The sequence below is a fragment of the Phasianus colchicus genome, chromosome 1 (genome assembly GCF_987193195.1).
Source record: "Phasianus colchicus chromosome 1, bPhaCol1.hap1.1, whole genome shotgun sequence".
In the NCBI taxonomy this organism is placed as follows: domain Eukaryota; kingdom Metazoa; phylum Chordata; class Aves; order Galliformes; family Phasianidae; genus Phasianus; species Phasianus colchicus.
Genome location: NC_143436.1, coordinates 77,630,469 through 77,649,165, shown reverse-complemented (window position 1 = coordinate 77,649,165; position 18,697 = coordinate 77,630,469). Strand labels below are relative to the sequence as shown.

The following is an 18,697-nucleotide window of genomic DNA, read 5'->3' as shown; positions in this document are numbered from 1 at the left end:
GCTACTGGTTGGTGACCCTGCACATAACTGGGGTGTTGAAACTAGATGATCATTATGGTCCTTTTCAACCCAGGCCATTCTATGATTCTATGATATATAGATGTAGGTAATGCCTCCAATTTATTTCCGTGGAAACTACAACAGACACAAGCAGCGCAATAACACTATTTGATACAACAAATTCTCAGCTAGAAAACAATAATAAAAAATCTGTCTTTTTAGTTAAAAAAGTTCCTAAACATGAATTGCAGATGGACCTGACAATTTTTACTGTCAACAAAAGGAAGTATAGAGGAAAGGATAAGGCAGTTGTGCATTCGGAAAGCAAGTAGGTAGTTGCAATGGAAGGAAGTGGAATGAAGTTTAAAGTGAAAGAAAGATGATCAGTTGCTGAATGACTTAATCTCATGCTCATCTCTTCTTATTTTCAATGGGAGTTGAGAGATGACTCGGGATTTGGCTGTCAATTGGGCTCACTTTTTGAGAATTGGAAGAGTTGTTCAGAGAAAGGGAATTAAATAGAAAAAAGTTAGAAAAGAACTCTAGAGAAAATGAAATAGTTCCTGGTTATAATGATGAGGAGTGAGTTTTTGATATGAAGTAGACAGTAAATTAATATTTTCCAAAGCAACTTTTACAAGATACTGCAGCAGTTTCTTGAAGTACTTCTTAATTCTTATTAGTTCTTTTGTGAGTTGAAATTCCGGTGCTGGTTTCATGAGGAAATTTTGGAGGCAGACATTCTCTTTTCATGTACGTAGGTCATTCTAAATGTAGTGCCTCCTATTTCCATGGAAACCACAACAGATACAAGTAGCACAATAACACTATTGGACAGAATGAATTCTCAGCTACAAAATGCTATTTTTTAAGTAGTCACCACTATTAGCTGTGTATTTTTGCCAGCCATGGACAAGAGCTTGAATGCCTTGCTTTTAAAGATCTGCACCAGCAGAGGTGACCAACTGTTGCTGTTTTACAGCTACTATGATGGTGGTGTTGCTCACACCATCCATGTTTCATCAGCCTGAACAGGTGGAAGTCAGAAGAGAAGTCACCAAATCCGGACTGTACAGTGGGTGTGGTAGGACAGTTAAGAGAAAACTAGCAGAGTGTTCAAAGGTCTTCAAATTGGTATGGGGCCTGGTGTTATTGTGTTGCAAGAGAAAAGTTATCTTCTTCTCTGGCCTGGAACTCTGAGCCTTTAGCTTAGTCAGCATTGTGACGTAGCATTCGGAGTTGATGGTTTGTATGTGTTCCTGGAAATCCAGAAGGCTAGCCCCTTTCTTATCGCAAGAGATAGTTCTCATCATTTTACCTACTAGAGGCTGCTTCTTGAACTTTTTCTTCAGGAGGGAATTCCCATGTGGCCACTTCATGGACTCTTTCTCATAGTGGTGATGACAGCTTGTCTCATCAATGATGATGATACAGTTCAGGACACTGTCATCTTCAGCTTCGTATTGGTTCAATAGATCCTGACAGACTAGCATACAGTGTTCTTTCTGTTCCTGTAGTGTTCATGGGATCCATGTGGCACAAACTTTGCGATGTTCCAGTGTTGCAACCATTGTTTTCAGTGCATTGGAGCTCATATTGAGCTCCATACATATATCCCTGATTGTAATCCACAGATTCTCATGGATGAGCTGATCAAGATGCTTTTCATTTTGTAGTATGACGGCTGTGCATGGTTGCCTGGATTGTTTCTTGCCTTTCACACTGCTGTCACCACTGCTAAAATGCGCCACCCACCTCCTCACTGTGCTAGCATCTGCTGTCTGGTCTTCATAAACATGCAACAAACATTGATGAATGTCAGTGAGTGCCATTATTTCTATGTTGAAGTATTCTATTCCACACCTTTGCTTCATATGCACTTCCATGTCAGATGTCGTTTTGTCAGACTGCCACTCTGTCTGTCATGTGGCAGCAGAATGTAATGGATCGTTGGCAGGAAGGTTCAATCTCTACTGTTGTACCACCATCACCTGCCTCTGATGTCATGGGCCAACATAATAAAATAGGAGGCTTTACTTTCAGAGCAGCCCTTCAGAGCAGTATATAACACACAATATATATGTATATGTACGCAGATCATATACATACACATACATATGTATGTGTGTACATATTTTTATTCAGACTTATCTGTATCAACATGTATATGCATGGAGGTGATGGAGAAGTGCATTGTTTAGTGGATTGCTCTTGTCTCCATTTAGCAAGCATATTGCTGCTGAAATAAACATGATGAAGAGTTGGAGTATTGTTTCTGCCCAACAGGACGTAAGTTTTGTTCAATTAGATTCATGACAAAAATTACGTTTTTTGTAAGCTAAAAGCAGATGTATGAGCTAATGTAGAAGGATTGCATGCAAGTTCTACACAGCAATTTGATCTAAGTGTGGCTGAGCAGTAAGTTGAAACAGGTGTTTCTCCAACGTAGTACTAAGAGCTACAGGTGTTTCTCTGTGGTCCTCTCAGCAGTTGTTCATGGCCATCTGGCATTGCTTTCTTTCAGAGATTAGGGAAGTCTGAGCTGAGGGTTAAGGAAGCTTATAGTATTTAAATGTGGCTGGGATGATGATTTACACTGAATTTATCTTAAGTGTGTAATTTGTTTTGTAAAGGGAGGGGGCAAATGCAAATGTTTGCTGACTTAGTTTGTCTTCAGAATGTTTATGAGCAAATATATGGAGATTGAGGAGCTCCCTGTGTAACTCTGCAGAAGAAATCCAGTATTGATGTTTGCGTTTACAGATAACAACTTAGTTGTCAAGAAAGGTATTCATTAAATTAAAAAGTTTAGGTTACATGTATTTATAGGATAGGTTTCACTTCATTTTTTTTTAATCAGAGGAAAGGTTTATAGAAACTTTTCACAGACTGTATAAGAAAATCATGCTATGTATATAATGGAAATTTTATAAACAAAAATTTTGAAAATAAATGTTATTCATGACGTGAGAATTTCAAAATGAGAATTAAAAAGTAAAATTTGAACTGGCAGGAATAAAATATTAAAACTTCAGCAGAGAACTTTGCAAGAAAACAGACTTAAGTTTAATTTGTTTTATCAATTAAGGTTAACGAATGCACATACAGTGAGACATTTATAATACATTTAACATTGCTTTAATTTTAATTTAAAATGCGTCTTATTGTGGGAACTATATATCTGTCAAGATGATACGATTTCTGATCCTCTGTATTTCAAGGTGCTGGAAAGCTAAGTATAGTTAGGTCCTTAATGTGTCTTATTAGTTGTTTATAGTTAACCTATTTCAAAAATGTCTCATAGGAATGGTACTAGTTTATTATTAATAGTATATTTATGAGGATAAGTTCACATATCTAAGTTAAATGGAGTCAAATTTCCAAATTCAGATATTTGATATTCAGCTTTGGAGTAAATTTATAGTGGATTGCTAAGATTTTCTTTTTTGCTAAAATGTAAAGAGCAGAAAAATGTGGGCTGAAGAGTAGCTGACCTTGAAGTATCAGCAAAATTTCAATACAGCAAATTTTCCATTGATACCGTGTTACAGATAAAAACTATTGCTCCTGATGAGATTTTTCTGCATTAGTTGTTTGTCTAATTTATTATTATAGCAGGAGTAATTCATATTTTCTCTTATAGATGAAAAACAATGTTGTGTGATTATCATTGTACATAAAGACAGTAGTACTGCAGCCATGCAAGTCCTGTTTTATTAAGTCTCAGATCAAACTAAAAGAAAGGGAGCATGTCCATTTCTGTTTGGGTGAGACTGCTGTCAGAGATAATGGTACTGTAGACTAGGCAGAGATTTTAGAATGGTTTATTTATGGTAATCCATACTTAAATGTTTATTTATCCTTAACAGGAATATATGGAATAGCACACCAAAGCTTTAATGCTTATTTGAACCTGTTGGTCAGTTAAATCTTGTGAGCAGGCTTTGTCCCTCTGCATAACTGAAAGTTAATCTCTGAGGCTCAAGAGGGCAGATGGTTTGTCCCTGAAATGAGAAAAATTGCAAATTACTGACATCTTAGAACAGGAAGCATGTTCAAATTCTCTCTTCTATTCTCTTGCCCCTGGCTGCATTATCTGATAACCTCCATTTATTGACACAGGGAATAATGGCAAGGAGAGACAGGTAGAGAATGACCCTGAGATGCTTGTCCCTTGACATAATAGAGATAATTATTTCTGTTATATTTTGACTCTTATGTCATAAGACAGCAGCAGAATAACAATTGCAGTACAATCCCATGAAAGTAAGGGTACTAAAAATAAATGATAATAAAAAAAAATTATTCAGAGCAATACAATGAAGTCTAGAAAAGAAGTGGTCCTAATTTTCTAAAGACTGTTTTCAGTCACATTAGCAGAAGAACTCTGTTTTTAATATGAATTTGAGAAGCTGTGAAAAGATTCCGTAGTTTAGTTTTAGTTTCCCCTCCAAGTGGTATACCACTCTTTACATTGCCTTTGCAAATGTACACATCAGTGTTGGATTACAGTTAGCAAAAAAATGTTTTGCATGTCAGTGATTTGTCTAGAAGAAGAAGGAAAAGTAATGTGTAGTTCAAACAGTATTGTGTCCTAATGAATATGCTGTGAATAAACTCCATTTAAAATAAATATCATTATAGCATAGCAGTTAAATGTTATTTGAGGCCTGAGGCTAGATTTATTTTAAAATACTGAAGTTTATTTCAGAGCTGAGCTAGACGTTTTTATCCTCGCAGCAGGGGCCCCATAACTGTTTTTAGGGAAGTGAGTCTAAGCTGATTAACTTGATAGGGGGACATCTGATATGTCACTTTTCACAGTGTTTGTCTCTGTTTACTGCTCTTTATTAACATCATATTTTAATTAGTTGGTAGTTTGGGTTTTTTGTTTGTTTCAATTATTTTATTTTTTTTTCCTTCAGTCCTGGAGTGTTCTTCCTCTAGCTGTAGGTCGGGAGTGCCATTTCTGCTTGTTATTTTGGGTGAATGGTCTGTTGACTCATAACTTAAAATGCAGGTTTGTTTTGTGTATCTGATATAGAATAGCCTGCTGTACATAGTTTCCTTATTTATGTATTAAGAAGCTTATAGTCATTGAAAGTGAAGTAGAATAACACTTTCAAACTGGAAAACATGCCCCCAGTCTTCCAACTCCCACAGTTAGACTTATTTCTTTAAGAATATGACTCAGGTTCTATTCTGTATATCCACTGTCTCTCTGACCTTAAGCAAGTATGTTCAACTCTCTGTGTCTTGATTTCTGCAATTTTAAAAAGTAACTATAATACCAACTTTTATAAGGCTATGATTATAATAATGAATAAGCATAATAGCTGCAATTTTCCTTACTTGCCTCCAGACCCATAGAGTCCTCTAAATCATAATAAGTTGCTTGACTTGGCCTTTGTTAGCACATTCCTTGTATGTCTTCCTACTGTCTTCTTTGAAAGTAGGTCTGCAAATGCTGATCCAAAGAGGTATTATCTTCCTTGTGCATGTAGAGTAGGATAAGCTTGTAACTCCATTATCAGAATGTCCAAGACGCTGTCTTATTTAAATGTTGCTGGTGCAGAATGGAACCTGGATAGAAAAAATGTGATGCAGTCCGAATTTGGAAAATAAAGTTCAGTTTGTTTCACTGTATATAAAATTAGGACGTTTCCAGGAGGCAGCCAAGTTGTCACATATAATTTGGTACAGTATACTTTGTAGATCCTGTGTTCCTCTCACATCACTAATAAGGTTACCTAGACTTTCAGCAGCTCACTGAAGCTTTGACTTAAAGGCGGAATTGTAATGGATATCTAGGGTTTTGTTTTAAGTATCTTGCAAAAACAAATAAATGACACCTTCTGAACAAAGTAAAGGGATCTAATACAGCCGGAAGTGTGTTACTGAATGTATTTACTGAACTTACTGGGGTGGTAACATCAAACTTAATAATGTTAATGTCCGTTTACAGAAATGACCATGGACGTCGAACTAAAAGTAATTTCACAATTTTCTGAAACAAATTAGCTCTAAGTCTACTTGGTACCTTCAGCTCAGTACCTTCCTGCTTAGGACTGCTGAATGTATATTCAGCAGAAAGTGTTCAGAAATCAGACTGTGGTGATCATTCTTCTTTCCTGCTGCTTTTTCTGAGCTGAGCAAAAGTTCACATTAATGTCCAAACCTCATTGAATTACTCCTGTCATCCAGTATACTATGGATATTGAATATTCTTGGCCTTGCTGCCAGTCTGTATTTTGAAAGTCATGTGTCGTTCATCTTCATTGGTATCTGTTAAAATTGGGCACCATGGTCAACAGGTTTATCACTGCTTAGGTAGAGCAGTTAAGGCTAGATTTTTCAGAGCATTACAATACATCCAGGTGATGTTTATGGTTGCTCTGGATGAAGTTATAGCCAGGTCCCAAGAGTAACTGTGTCTCTATTCTGCCTCGGAGGGGATGCAAGCTTAAGCAGACTATATCTAACATGTGATTTGTTTTACTCTTTGTGTTTGCTATGTTTGTTATTAAGTTCAGTAAATGAGAAATGATTTTTCAGAGTCAGTAGTGTTTGCAAAAAAAAATTGTTACTTCTGTTTTAGTGGGGAAGAAATTGTGCATCTGTGGGTTCTTGTTCAGTCTACTCGGTTCTCCTTGCAAGCTGAATTTGCTACTTCTTCCTTTGGCTTGTTTTCTGACTCTCCTTAATGTAAACCCTTGTGCTGTTTCTCTAGTCAGTGCACCTGAAATAGTACTTCAGTGTATTTTCAAGCATATGTAAGTGTCCATGTGTCTTTCTTTGAATATTATACTGACAAGTCATGAGAAGTCAGGAACTGAATCTGTATTTAATTTGTTTATTTTTGTTGTAGATTTCTCCATAGTTCCTAAGTGCATTCAGGTACAATTTCAACTGCTGTAGGTTGAAGTTGTAGAAAATGACTACATGACTGTCAATTCTTAAGAGCAGCATCTTGAATCAACTGTGCATGACTGGGAAATATATGATGTGTTGAGAGTTGTTGCAAGGATTTTAAATCAGCACAAATTGGTGTGTGTCTTGTTACTTACAGAACTATTAATTCCAAACACTGTAAGGATTTGTGACTCATGGGTGTTTGTTTTTTTTTACTAAAATAAGTGTTTCTTTTTTTAATTTATTTATTTAAGTTCAGTACAATTAAGTGGACTGAAACAAGAAAATCATGAGTTTCCAAAGAAGACTATGAAGAGATGACTGTAAGCTGAAGGGATTCATTGGTTTAATTACTGATCATAAGCAGAGATGTATTAGTTGCTTATAAGCACATTTCTGCTATTCTGCACATACAGTGCAAAACATTAACCAGGTAGCTTACTCTGCATGTATAAGGGTAAACTGTGGAACTGGTTACTCAGAGTAATTCTGTCGTGTACAATCATCTCTGTAAAGTACAATCATTGAGTCTGAAATGGTGCAAAAATGAAGCAGTTGACAATGTAATATTCTGTGTTCGCTTAATTTACTAGCTCAGAGAACTAAATAAAATCAGTATAATAAAATGAACAGTTTTGTAATGATCTCTGCAACTGACCACATATCATTCATTGATTTTTGGTGTCTGACCCTGTAGCATGTACTCTGATTTTTTTTTAGATGGCCTGACTTATATTTCTAGTAATTCTGCTAGTAACTTTCAGTTACCAGGAGGATTATTTCTGAATCAGAGCTATATTCTTCTGTTAGGGTTCTTGATTAATTTGTTTGCACACTTTTCTTACATATAAGCTGAATGCTTATATTTTGTAAGCAAGTTTGTGACTGCTGGATAGCTTGAGTTATTCACAAGACTCATCTCTTCTTCTGTATTGTCTTTGAAAACTTCCAATCGGTTATGTTCTTAAGCAGGTAAAAGATGTTCTGTCAATGAACTGTAATTCAGAATTGTAAACATCTAATTTAATGTCATTTCTCAGTAGTTTTAAACTAATCAGCTGGATAGAAATCTTACTGTCCTGCATACTCCCTCAGCCCCCATTCCAGTTATTCTAGCTATTGTCATGTTCGCAAAGAGGGCCTTTTCTTTTCCAGTGTCTTTTGGTTGTGAAGATATTTTTTCTAATTTAACTAATAAACTGTATTGTCTTAATTATTCTTCCTTACAATTCCGATTGCCCTGTCAAATCAATTTTCAGTTTTAGGGAATTGACATTACATCTGTTTCTATAAGACTTAGTCCCTTAGGACCAGTTAATGTATTTATCCATTTGACAGTTTGTAAATATGAGCAGTGCTTTTTATCCTCTTGATACACATGGCAAGCTGAGCCACCAAAACTAAGTGTCTGCCATGGATGCTCCACTGATAGAGGGCCAAGGGCTCAGACTAGCAGACTGAACTATTGGAGACAAGGACTAGCAAGTCCACATGTAGCATGCTCCAAACTCCAATAGGCTTGTGGTGGCCTCGGTTCAGCTGTGGATGCGTGACGTTGCCCATAAGCTCAAAAATTCTGCCTGTCACATACTTTGATCTTTGGTTTCTTCTACAGTGGTGTTCCCTGCACTTCATTTCCAAATTAACTTGGAGAGAGACAGCTAGAGTCTGTGTGTCTGTATGTTCTTATAGGACTCCAAACCAGATAATAAAAAAGTTTAAACGATAAATAAATAAACCAACATGATATCTAATACTTGCAGAAGGCAGAGAAATTAATATTTTTTTTACATTCAAATCAGAAAAAAATTTAATGTAAAAATAAGGTTATTGCATAAATAGTATTTAGCAGATGTTTAGATGACAGTATACGTTTAGATTATGGAATCACAGAAAAAGTCTAGGTTGATAGGAATCCCTGTAGATCATCTTGTCCAGCCTTTTGCTGAGTGGAAGGCAAGTGGAAGTTGAGTTGTATTACCCATGGCCTGATCAACCTGAGCCTTGAGTATTTTAAGGAAGAGATATTCCATAATTGCTTTTGGTAATCTATTCCAGTAGTTCTCAATTCATTCAGTTTGTTTTCAGTTTTTTTCTCTGTACACAAAAATTCAGTGCAGCAACTTTTGCACATTGCTGATCTTGATGGTGTTCTGCCAGATGATCTCCAAGTATTGAATATTTTTCTTGAACTGGGAGGACAAAACCTGGACCACACATGAGTGTGATCTAACAAGTGCTGAGTACAGCAAAATAATCGTATTCATTGAGTACATTTAAACCAAATACTTCTTTCAGTACTTTTGGTAACCTGTCCTGCAGCTATGTCAGTGTAAGCCTTTCAACCTGAAGGTGCAGTTGGCACAAGCTGACAAAAAAAAAGTTTATCTTATCACTCCTGCATTCAAGCTGCAGGGAAGTATAATTGTGTTCTCTAGTACAGTATACTGTTTGATACATTGTTGTATGCGTTACACTGCTTCACAGTATTTTTCTGAGCTGTTTAGTTTTGTTTTGTTTTGCATCTGGAAGAAGCAATGTTACTGCAGCTCAATGTTACAACAGTCACTGTGTGCCCATCCCCAGCTTATTCCAAGTGATTTGTCCTTTTTGAAGCAGAGCATGCATTCGGAAAGCTTAAGTACTTGCTGTCTCAAAAGGTGGCATGCCAAAGGTGGCAAAAGATTTGTTATTCCTCAAAGTTGACTTTATCTCCTGTACTTCTGAGGTTGATATTTTTTGGTGATGTCCCACCTTTTTTTGTGTCTGTGTTTATAACAATTCCATAGTTGTTATCTATCTCGATATCTGTGTCTTCAGAAACTCTCAGCAGAGCAAGAGAAACTATAGCAGGAGTGTAGGGTAGGAGAGCCAAAACAATGGAAAGGAGAAAAAAATTCTGTTTGGATCTGAATGGTTTCTGTTTGCCTATTAATCAGCAACTCTAAAAACGCCAGTTAGATCCTGATTCTAGATCTCTGAAGAGTTTTTCAACAAGCTTTTAAGGAGGAAGTACATAGAATTAATATAGAAGGAAGAAAACAACACTATTTTAGTCCCATCTGGTCTCCTACTTGTGAGAATACATAAATGAGACAATTTCTGTCCTTTAAAGTTCTGCTATGTACATCATAAAGAAATACGAAAGAAATGAGGAGGTTAAAAGCTTTCTCTGTTTCTTCCCCTCTACTCTTTTCCTCTTTTTTTTGGTCAGAATGAATGTCATATGATTTTGTTGCTGCCCCAAATCTATCTGTAATTGCCTGTGTATTGTCTGCTTCCAGCCTTACTGGTTCTAATGTCATACCTTTCCTGCAGGTTCAAAATTTGAGTAACTGTTGGGGAAGCAAAGGTCCTAATCAGGCTACGATCAAGTTTCTATAATAATTTGTGATTACTTACTTGCTTGCTTTCTCAGTCTCTGTCAGAAAAAGCTAAGAGGTTTCATTTTCACTTCTGTGAGGAATTGCTTTTATAAATCAGATAGCACTATGCTAGCATGCACCATTTGACTAACATGACTTCAGATTTTTGAGTGGGTAGCAGGTAGATTTTTTTCTTAGATGTTGAAAGAACCTCGGTATCTTGTAAAGAGTCTTGTTGCTGGTTTCAACTTACTCCTAAACTGCTTCTAGAATCTGTAATTAAAGCACCACTTTAATAATGACTTCCTGCATACTTTCTTGCTTAATTGCGGCTTTGGGGAGAGGAAGACTTGTTCCTTCGTTGTTGCTGCCCTGTAGTGTCTCCCAACTCTGTTCTTATGAGATTGCTATCAGAATTGACATTCATTTCAGTGGTGACTCTTTTTGCTGCATTATGAGTGCAGATTTATGGCTGGTCATTGATGAAATGTATTTTCTAGCTAGCTGCTTCAAGGTTATCTGTGTTGTAGGCGGTATTGTGGGCAGGTCTAGCAAAGGAAACTTTCAAACTCAAGAGCATGAAGGGGAAAAACAGCCTTACTGAATTACGTCTGCTTAGTATTACGAAAAACTTTGGGAGATCAGAGCTTGCCACAAACATATGACAGTATCGTTCCTATTCTGGACAGACCCTGAGTTTGAAAGATTAAACAGTATTTGTGGTACTTGTTTTGGTCATTAACTGTTCCTTAATTTAGTTGAAAAGTTGCTGAGAAATATCCCAGCAGTTTTGTTCGATGAGATTCTGAATGAAGAAACAGTGAAAGGTGCTCCTAGCAGCTGAGACTTTAATTTGAAATGGGTTAGGCAGAAACAGAAAATACATCTCTATATATTTTACAGGTGGTAAGCTGGAATATAAAGTTAGAGAATGATTTATGAAACAGCTCCAGAGGTATGAATAAAGGTCTCAACTGACCCTTAATTCCCCTGAGACCTATAGATGATTGATGATTTTCTTCCTATTAGAGATTTTTGGATTCAGTAATTCTGCAGACATAATTCTCTCTGACAATTTTATTATGTTAGTAAAGGTTAGTAGACCCCAGTAAGTTCCCCATTGTCACTACAAAGAAATGCAAAGGGACCCTTGCCCCATTAAGACTTATAGTTAAGAAATTTGATTGCGTAATAATTGACACCCAGCTAAAAATTGAAATTAAGGGCAAGTAGCAAGTTCACTGGTGTGTGTTAGGTTTTCTGTACTCACTCCAAATCTTGGTTGATGGTAGTGAATCTACTTGTAAGCAGTTGGTCTCCATTTTTATGAAAGCTTTTAGAAGAGGACTAGGTCTGTCTTCAATTTTAAATGTTGATTTGATCCCAGAATTGATTCCATGTAGTTAGGCACACAAAGATGGATGCAAAGAGTGTTTGGGAGATAAAGATGTCAGTGAATGGTTAGGTGAACCACACGTATTTCAAGCCTGGCAGATAAGTTTTTATAGCTGAAGCAGTGAGATTGTGCATTTGGTAAGGAAATGTTGCAGGTAAGTGTGTGGAAAGATGGGAGATACCTTTTACAAGAAAATGTCGTTTCATGCCTGTTGAGCTGCAGTGGTATTGCTTCTTCCAGAAGCAATTCCTTATTAAAAAAATGTAAACAACATCCTATACTGAGTGGTAGAAGCAACTTCTATTTTGCTTTTATTTTGAGAGTTCTTTGATTTCCCTGTGTTAACAACTAGTTCTACACTGAGGATCTAATCAGAAAATTAAGTTATTCATTCAAAATTCAGTCGTTAGCTGGTTAGAATGCATCACCAGCAACTTCTTAGTCTGGTATTTAAATGATAGTCATAAGAAACTTTTTCAGAGATGATGAGTCTTGACTTGCAATTCTGGGACCGTTGACAACTTCAAAAGGCAAGACCTTTGACGTTATGGGCCAGCAGAACAAGAGGCATTACTTTTGGAGTAGTATTTGCAAAACATACAATATCATTAATGAAATACAGTGTGATTGTGAAGCAAATGATATTTTTCTCTGCTACAACAAGGATTTTGAAAGTCCAGTAAAGAGACATAATCAGATTTTTTAGTTGAATATATGATTGCAGCTCTGTACATTCCATTTGAAAATTTGCAGGTCATGTATTTATATCAACTGAAAATGGTCTTCCAAATGTAAATTGATTTTTTTTTTTTGCAGTCTTGAAACCCCAAGATGTAGGGTGCAGTTGACATCCCTGGGGGATGGGACACTATCCAGAGAGACCTAGACTGACTTGGGCAGTGGGCCTAGGTAAACCCCATGAGATGCAACAAATCCAAGTGCAAGATCTTTCACCTGGGTGGAGACAAACTCTTCTACCAGTACAAGCTGTGGATGAAAGAGTTGAGTACCTGCCAAAAATGGCTTGAGGGGTGCTGGTGGGTGGCAAGGTGGACATGAGCCAGGAGTATGCCCTCACAGCCCAAACAACCAACTGTATCTTGGGCTGCTTCAAAAACAGTGTGGCCAGCAAGTTGAAGGAGGTGATCCTGCCCCTCTACTCTGCACTGACAAGGCCTCACCTGGAGTACTGTGTCGAGAGGTTAAGTCCTCTGAATAAGAGGGCTGTGAAGCTGTTGCAGTGCACCCTGAGGAAGGCCACAAAAACGATCCTAGGGATGGAACACCTCCCTGCAAAAACAGTCTGGGGCTGGTCAACTGGGCAAAGAGAAAGCTCCAGGTAGACCTGAGAGCAGCCTTCCAGTATCTAAAGTGGGCTATAAGAAGGAAGGGGTCAGACTCTTGCAAGGCCTGTTGTGATGGAATAAGGGGAAATGAGAGAGCATTTAGATTGGATACAAGGAAAAAGTATTTTACAGTGAGGGTGGTAAAGCCATGGCACAGGTTACCTAGAGATGGGGTGGATGTCCCATCCATGGAGACATTCAACATCAGGCTGGATGGGGCTCTTAGCAACCTCATCTAACTATGCATGTCCCATTCAGCAGCCATCCTATCCTTCCATGTGAGTGACATGAAGCACAATGGATACTAAAGTCCACAGTTGTAACATACAGAAATCCAAAGATCTTCAGATTTATTCACTGCTAATTTGCTCATGTTTGGCTCAAATAGTGACTTTTATCTGTTTGATTTATACTGTTGCTGTTTTGCTTACAAATTGGAGATGTTATTGAGCTCAGACTGTTTTTAAAATTAGTGAAGAGTAGTTGCATTATGCCTGTAATTTAAAGATGTTAGCACTTCTTGGGACAAACAAGCAATACAGCTAAATTATAATGTTTACCCAGCTAATTAGAACATATTTTTACAGTATAAGTTGTTAGATTGTTACTGTGGAAGGAGTGATGGAAAACCTCAGACAACTGTCTCATTAACCATCTTGCGACATCATTTTGTTTTGAATGGAAATGCTGCTTAATCTGCTCTTCAGATGCCTGTCCCCAGGTATCTGTTGCCTAATTTGCTTGAAAGTGTAGAACATTCAGTTATGGTGAGACTTCTAACATGGTTGTGTTTTGTATTCTGTGATAACTTTACTGTTTAGCCCCATATTTCTCCTGTTAGCCATTTTTGAAACTTTGAAACTTTTGAACATTTTTGAAATGGGCAAGTATGGTCATTTATATTTGGTATACCCACATATTCTCAAACTGTCCTCAGGACTGGCAGATTGGTTACTAACGGCAAATTTCTTAGTATAATGGAGAACGCATACTCTTCTGTAATGAGCAAAGTAAGTAAGTACAGTTTGATTTTTATAATTCTCAACAGTGAATTGATAAAGTGATTGTATATTTTTAACAAAGGTATTTCTTATCAGAGGGCTTTTTGTTTGCATGTTTGAGAAAGTGTCGGGTACAAGCAGTGAGAACATTCTGTCTCCTTTTTTATGAAGATACTTATGGATCTTCTGCAGGTGAAGAATAATAATAAGTAATGGTAATTAACAAATCCGTAGAGGCAGGGGAAGGTGCTGGGTGAACAGAGATTACTTCTAAACTGTAATGTAAAATTTACCTGGCAAGGCTTAAGGTAGACTAAGTCCTTGAGAGTATGTTTCTTGTGTCATGTTTCCTGATAGGAAAGACTAAAGGAGTGTTGCCAGTGGAGTTTCACGTGTGATCTCCTGCCAGGTATCAATAAGAGGAATAAGTAACATGTACAAAAGTTGTCATGGAAACATGTAAGCACTTACCTAGACAACAGCTTACACAAAAAAGATCCTTGTTCTCAGCTGATGTTGTAGCATGGCATGACACTCTCTGGTGCATGACAGACAAGTAGTGACAACTGTCATAAACCATTTAATTTTGGGTTTACAGGGTTATGATTTAGATTTAGATAATTTTCAATAATCAAGTTATATCAGTCAGCTTCCTGATAGTTTCTTCATGCTAGGAACACAGCAAGACATGAAACCTGTATTCTATAGTCCCAAAAAGGTAAAAAGCTCATCAAAACCAAGCTATAAATATTTTTGCTTAATAGTGTCATTCCTGGCAGCTGTTTGTGGTGGGGGATTTTGAATGTGATCATTAAGTTTATTCCTAGTGATTTCAGGCATACAAGCTTTTTGTTTCATTTGAACATGCCTTATCCCTATACTTATTTAAATCTAAATCTTTTCCATTGATTATAAGGAAGTAGATGGATCTGGCATACGCATAGGAGTTTTGCCGAATCACAGAATTGTAGGGGTCAAACTCTAGAGATTTTAAGTTAATGAAAATTGGTAATTCAAGACAAGAATTTTGAAAAAGCTCCTGAATGGTAGATTTGTATTGGTTTTGCTCCCCAATTATATCAACTATATACTCTATACAAAGAAGTCTGTAGTTTAAAATTAAAAGTTCAGTGGAATTGCACCATGTTCTAAAATTACAACCATTTTTAACATTGGAGATTATTGCGAATACAACATCAAAACATCTGATGTCTTAGGATTTTTGGAGAAGAAAAATTACTGCTGTGAAGAAAGCTTGTGTGCCATATAGAATGAAAGCTCACTGCAACAAGCTATTAGCTGCATAGCTGAGACTTCTACGTGCAGCCTTAATTTTGCAAGGTCGTGTCAGTTATTTATAGAAGACAGTCCATGGAGCAATTTAGCATGTCTTGTGACAGTTATGCCTATATTAAATTGCATTCTCTGGTGACATTTGCCAGTCAAACAGGACTGTAAAATTGAAAGAATAGGGTTATTTAAAAAAAAATCTAAACCCATTGGCACTTTATCTTTCTAGGCATGGAATTTATTAAGTTGGTTTTTAAAGTTTACAAGAAAGCAGGTTTTGCATCTCAGATCAGCCCTGTCAGTATTGCTCTTATTCTTTAACTGTGACATTCACTTGGTATGTTATATGTGCTTGTTAAAACTATAAAATCATAGAATATCTTGATTTGGAAAGGAACCATGAGTATCATCAAATCTAGTTCCTGACTCCATGCAGGGCAACCTAAGAGGTAAATGACAAGTCTGTGAGCATTGTGCATACACTTCTAACCTATCCCCAGAGAGAAAAGATCAGCATGTCCCTCTCCATTCTCTGTCATAGAAAGTTGTAGACAGAAATGAGGTCACCTCTCAGTCTTCTCTAATCTGAGCAAACCAAGTGACCTCAGCCGCCCCTTGTAAGTCTTACCCTTACAGTTCTTTCACTGTCCTTGTTTCCCTCCTTTGGACACACTCCAGTATTTTTATAACTTTAAAATATGCCCAAAACTGCACACAGTGCTCAAGGTGGGGTCACATTAATGTAGAGAAGAGCAAGGACGTTCACTTCCTTCAACCTGCTAGCAATGCTTTGCCTGATGCATCACAGGATGGATACAGTTGGCCTGCTTGTCCACCAGAGCCTTCACCTTGCCATCAACCAAAACCCGTAGATCTCTTAGGACTGCATTCAGTCCACTTGTCCGCTATCTCTGTACATCTGTACTGTTTCAGGTGCAGATTCTGACTTTTGCTCTTGTTAAATATCATACAGTTGATGACTCCCCAGCACTCTGGTCTATCAAGATCTGTCTATAGAGCCTCTTTATCCTCAAGGGAAGCAGCAATTTCTACCTATTTATTATTGTTCCCAGATTTAATGTGCAGTCAATTCATATATCCAGGTCACTGATAAAAAAAGTGAACCCTGGAGAACAGTAACACTATTTTTCAACTCTATTTTTCACCACCATTAGCTTGTCATTTTTGCTCTGGATGGACAAGAGCCTGCATGTCATGTTCATAAAAAGTCTGTGCCAGCAGAAGTGAATTTCTGGCTCTCTTGCCAGTGCTGAAACTCACCATCCACCACCTCACAGCATCCATTCTCTGGTCTCCATAAGCATTCAGCAAGCATCAATGAATGTCATTGGGTACCATTATTGTCACATGGGAGAATTCAATTCCACACCTTTGCTTTGTATGCATTTCCATGTCAGATGCCATCTTTTCAGTCTGCCCCTTTGCTGCCATCTGTCACATGACAACGAAATGTAACTGAACATTGGTGGGAAAGTTCAATCTTTACTGCCATACCACCTCTGATGTCATGGGCCAACATAGTAAAATAAGAGGCATTACTTTCAGAGCAACTCTCATAGTTTCTTCCCCAAATGTGTGAACCATATTCATGAGAAGATATTTATTGCTGCATAAGCTGGAACTTGAATACAAACTTAAGTCAAAGGCAGCCACTGAAGAACATCAGAACAACCAGCAGGGAGATCAAACTGCTAGAACTGGAGTGACTCAGGAAGATCAGGATTTGCAAGCTAAGAGTAAATCATTTAGAGATTGTTGAACCCATGACACCTCAGGCCATCAAGGAAGAGATGAAATATATAGCTGGGCTCAGGAGTGAGGGGTGAACATAACCATCAATGTTATTGCACAGACATTGGCACTGGAACAAGTTGCCCAGAGAAATTCTGGAGGCCCTGTTCCTGTAGGAAGGCCAGGTTGGATAGGGCCCTGGGCAACCTGATCTATTGGGTGGCATCCTTGACCTCAGCAGATGTTTGGAAGCTCATCTTTAAGGTCCCTTCCAACCTAAGCCATTCTGTGATTTCAGGTTCACTGAAAAAGACACAGACCTCAGCAACTGAAAGAGAGAAACCACTGACAAAATGGCAAAGGAGTCTGGAGTCTTGTAGTAGAGCTGAGAGATATCAGTATTTTGTAGCTCACCTCAGTCACAACCCAGCAATTTCTCCTCCTTTCCTTGATTGTCAAAAGAGAGTGGCTGAAATGAAAGTAGTCAGCATGTTTAAACTGTCAAATCAATGAATCTAGCAGTAGCCAAGTCTTTGGCCTCATGATCTTGTTGTAAGAGGAGGACTAAGGAGAATCTCCATCCTTTACTGGATGTGGAGGGGAACATGACCACTGAGGAGGAGGAAAAGGCTGAGGTTCTCAATGCCTTCTGACATCCCAGTCTGGGATGGGGAGCAGAATAAACCCCCCACAATGCAGGCAGAAACAGTGACCTACTACTCCACCTGGACTGCCACAAGTCCATGGGGCCAGATGAGATCCACGTGAGAGTGCTGAGAGAGCGACAGACGTGATTGCCTAGCTGCTTTCCATCATCTAACAGCATTCCTGGTGTCAGCGGTTTAGGGTCTGGTTCAGCCCAGTTCTGTGACTAATGGGGCAGGGGGTCCCACTGACCCATGCCACAGGAAAGGGAAAAAGGGAAAGGATAGGGAGATGGGCCCAAAACCAAAATGTTGACAACAATCTGAGGGGGAAAGTTAATTTACTAAATAAGATATTGGAATGCAAAATAACACAATATAATGCAATATTATTAGAATTGAGGCTAATAAATCAAATAAAATGAGAGAGAGAGAATATCCAAAAACTGAAGGCCTTACTCTAATGCTAAAGGCAAGATGTCTGCCAAGACGAGCAGAAAGGGAAAAGAGAGAGAGCCATCTCGTGATCTCTGACCAGTTTTATATTTCCCTCTGAACAGAAAATGGAAGCAAAACCATGCAAGGTCCTCTGGGGTATGTAGTTCTTCTCTTCTGAGAACCAGGTAATTGAAAATGTCAACAGTCCATGGAACTGCAGCATTAACTCTCTAACTCCCAGTGCACTACATAATGTTATGATGTGGAATACCGATAACAAAAATCATAAAACCATGATACCTAGTCAACCAGAAAGTTCCTAGAGGATTGGAGGCTTGCCAGCATGACTCCCATCTACAAGAAGGGTTGTAAGGAGGATCTGGGGATCTGCAGGCCCATCAGCCGTGGTGCCAGGAAAGATTATAGAGCAGATCATCTTGAGTGGTATCACATGGCATGTGTGAGACAACTGGGGGATCAGGCCCAGCCAGCATGGGTTCACGAAATGCAGGTCCAGCTTGACCAACATGATCTCCTTCTGCAATTGAGTGAT

At 38.0% G+C, this 18,697-nt stretch overlaps 1 protein-coding gene and 1 long non-coding RNA gene across 12 annotated transcripts in view; one reads left to right on the top strand and one right to left on the bottom strand.

Moving 5' to 3' along the window:
* TSPAN9 (tetraspanin 9) overlaps window positions 1-18,697 on the top strand; it is a 163,236-nt gene that overhangs the window by 87,536 nt on the left and 57,003 nt on the right. The gene's annotated exons all lie outside the window — the stretch shown is intronic.
* The window catches only part of LOC149919754 (uncharacterized), a 31,314-nt gene continuing 15,631 nt past the window's right edge, over window positions 3,015-18,697 (bottom strand). Inside the window, exons 2-3 of the long non-coding RNA XR_016470116.1 lie at window positions 5,353-5,583; window positions 3,015-4,004 (exon numbers count right to left, since the gene is read on the bottom strand). This is a non-coding gene — a long non-coding RNA (uncharacterized LOC149919754). The remainder of the gene's footprint in view (window positions 4,005-5,352; window positions 5,584-18,697) is intronic.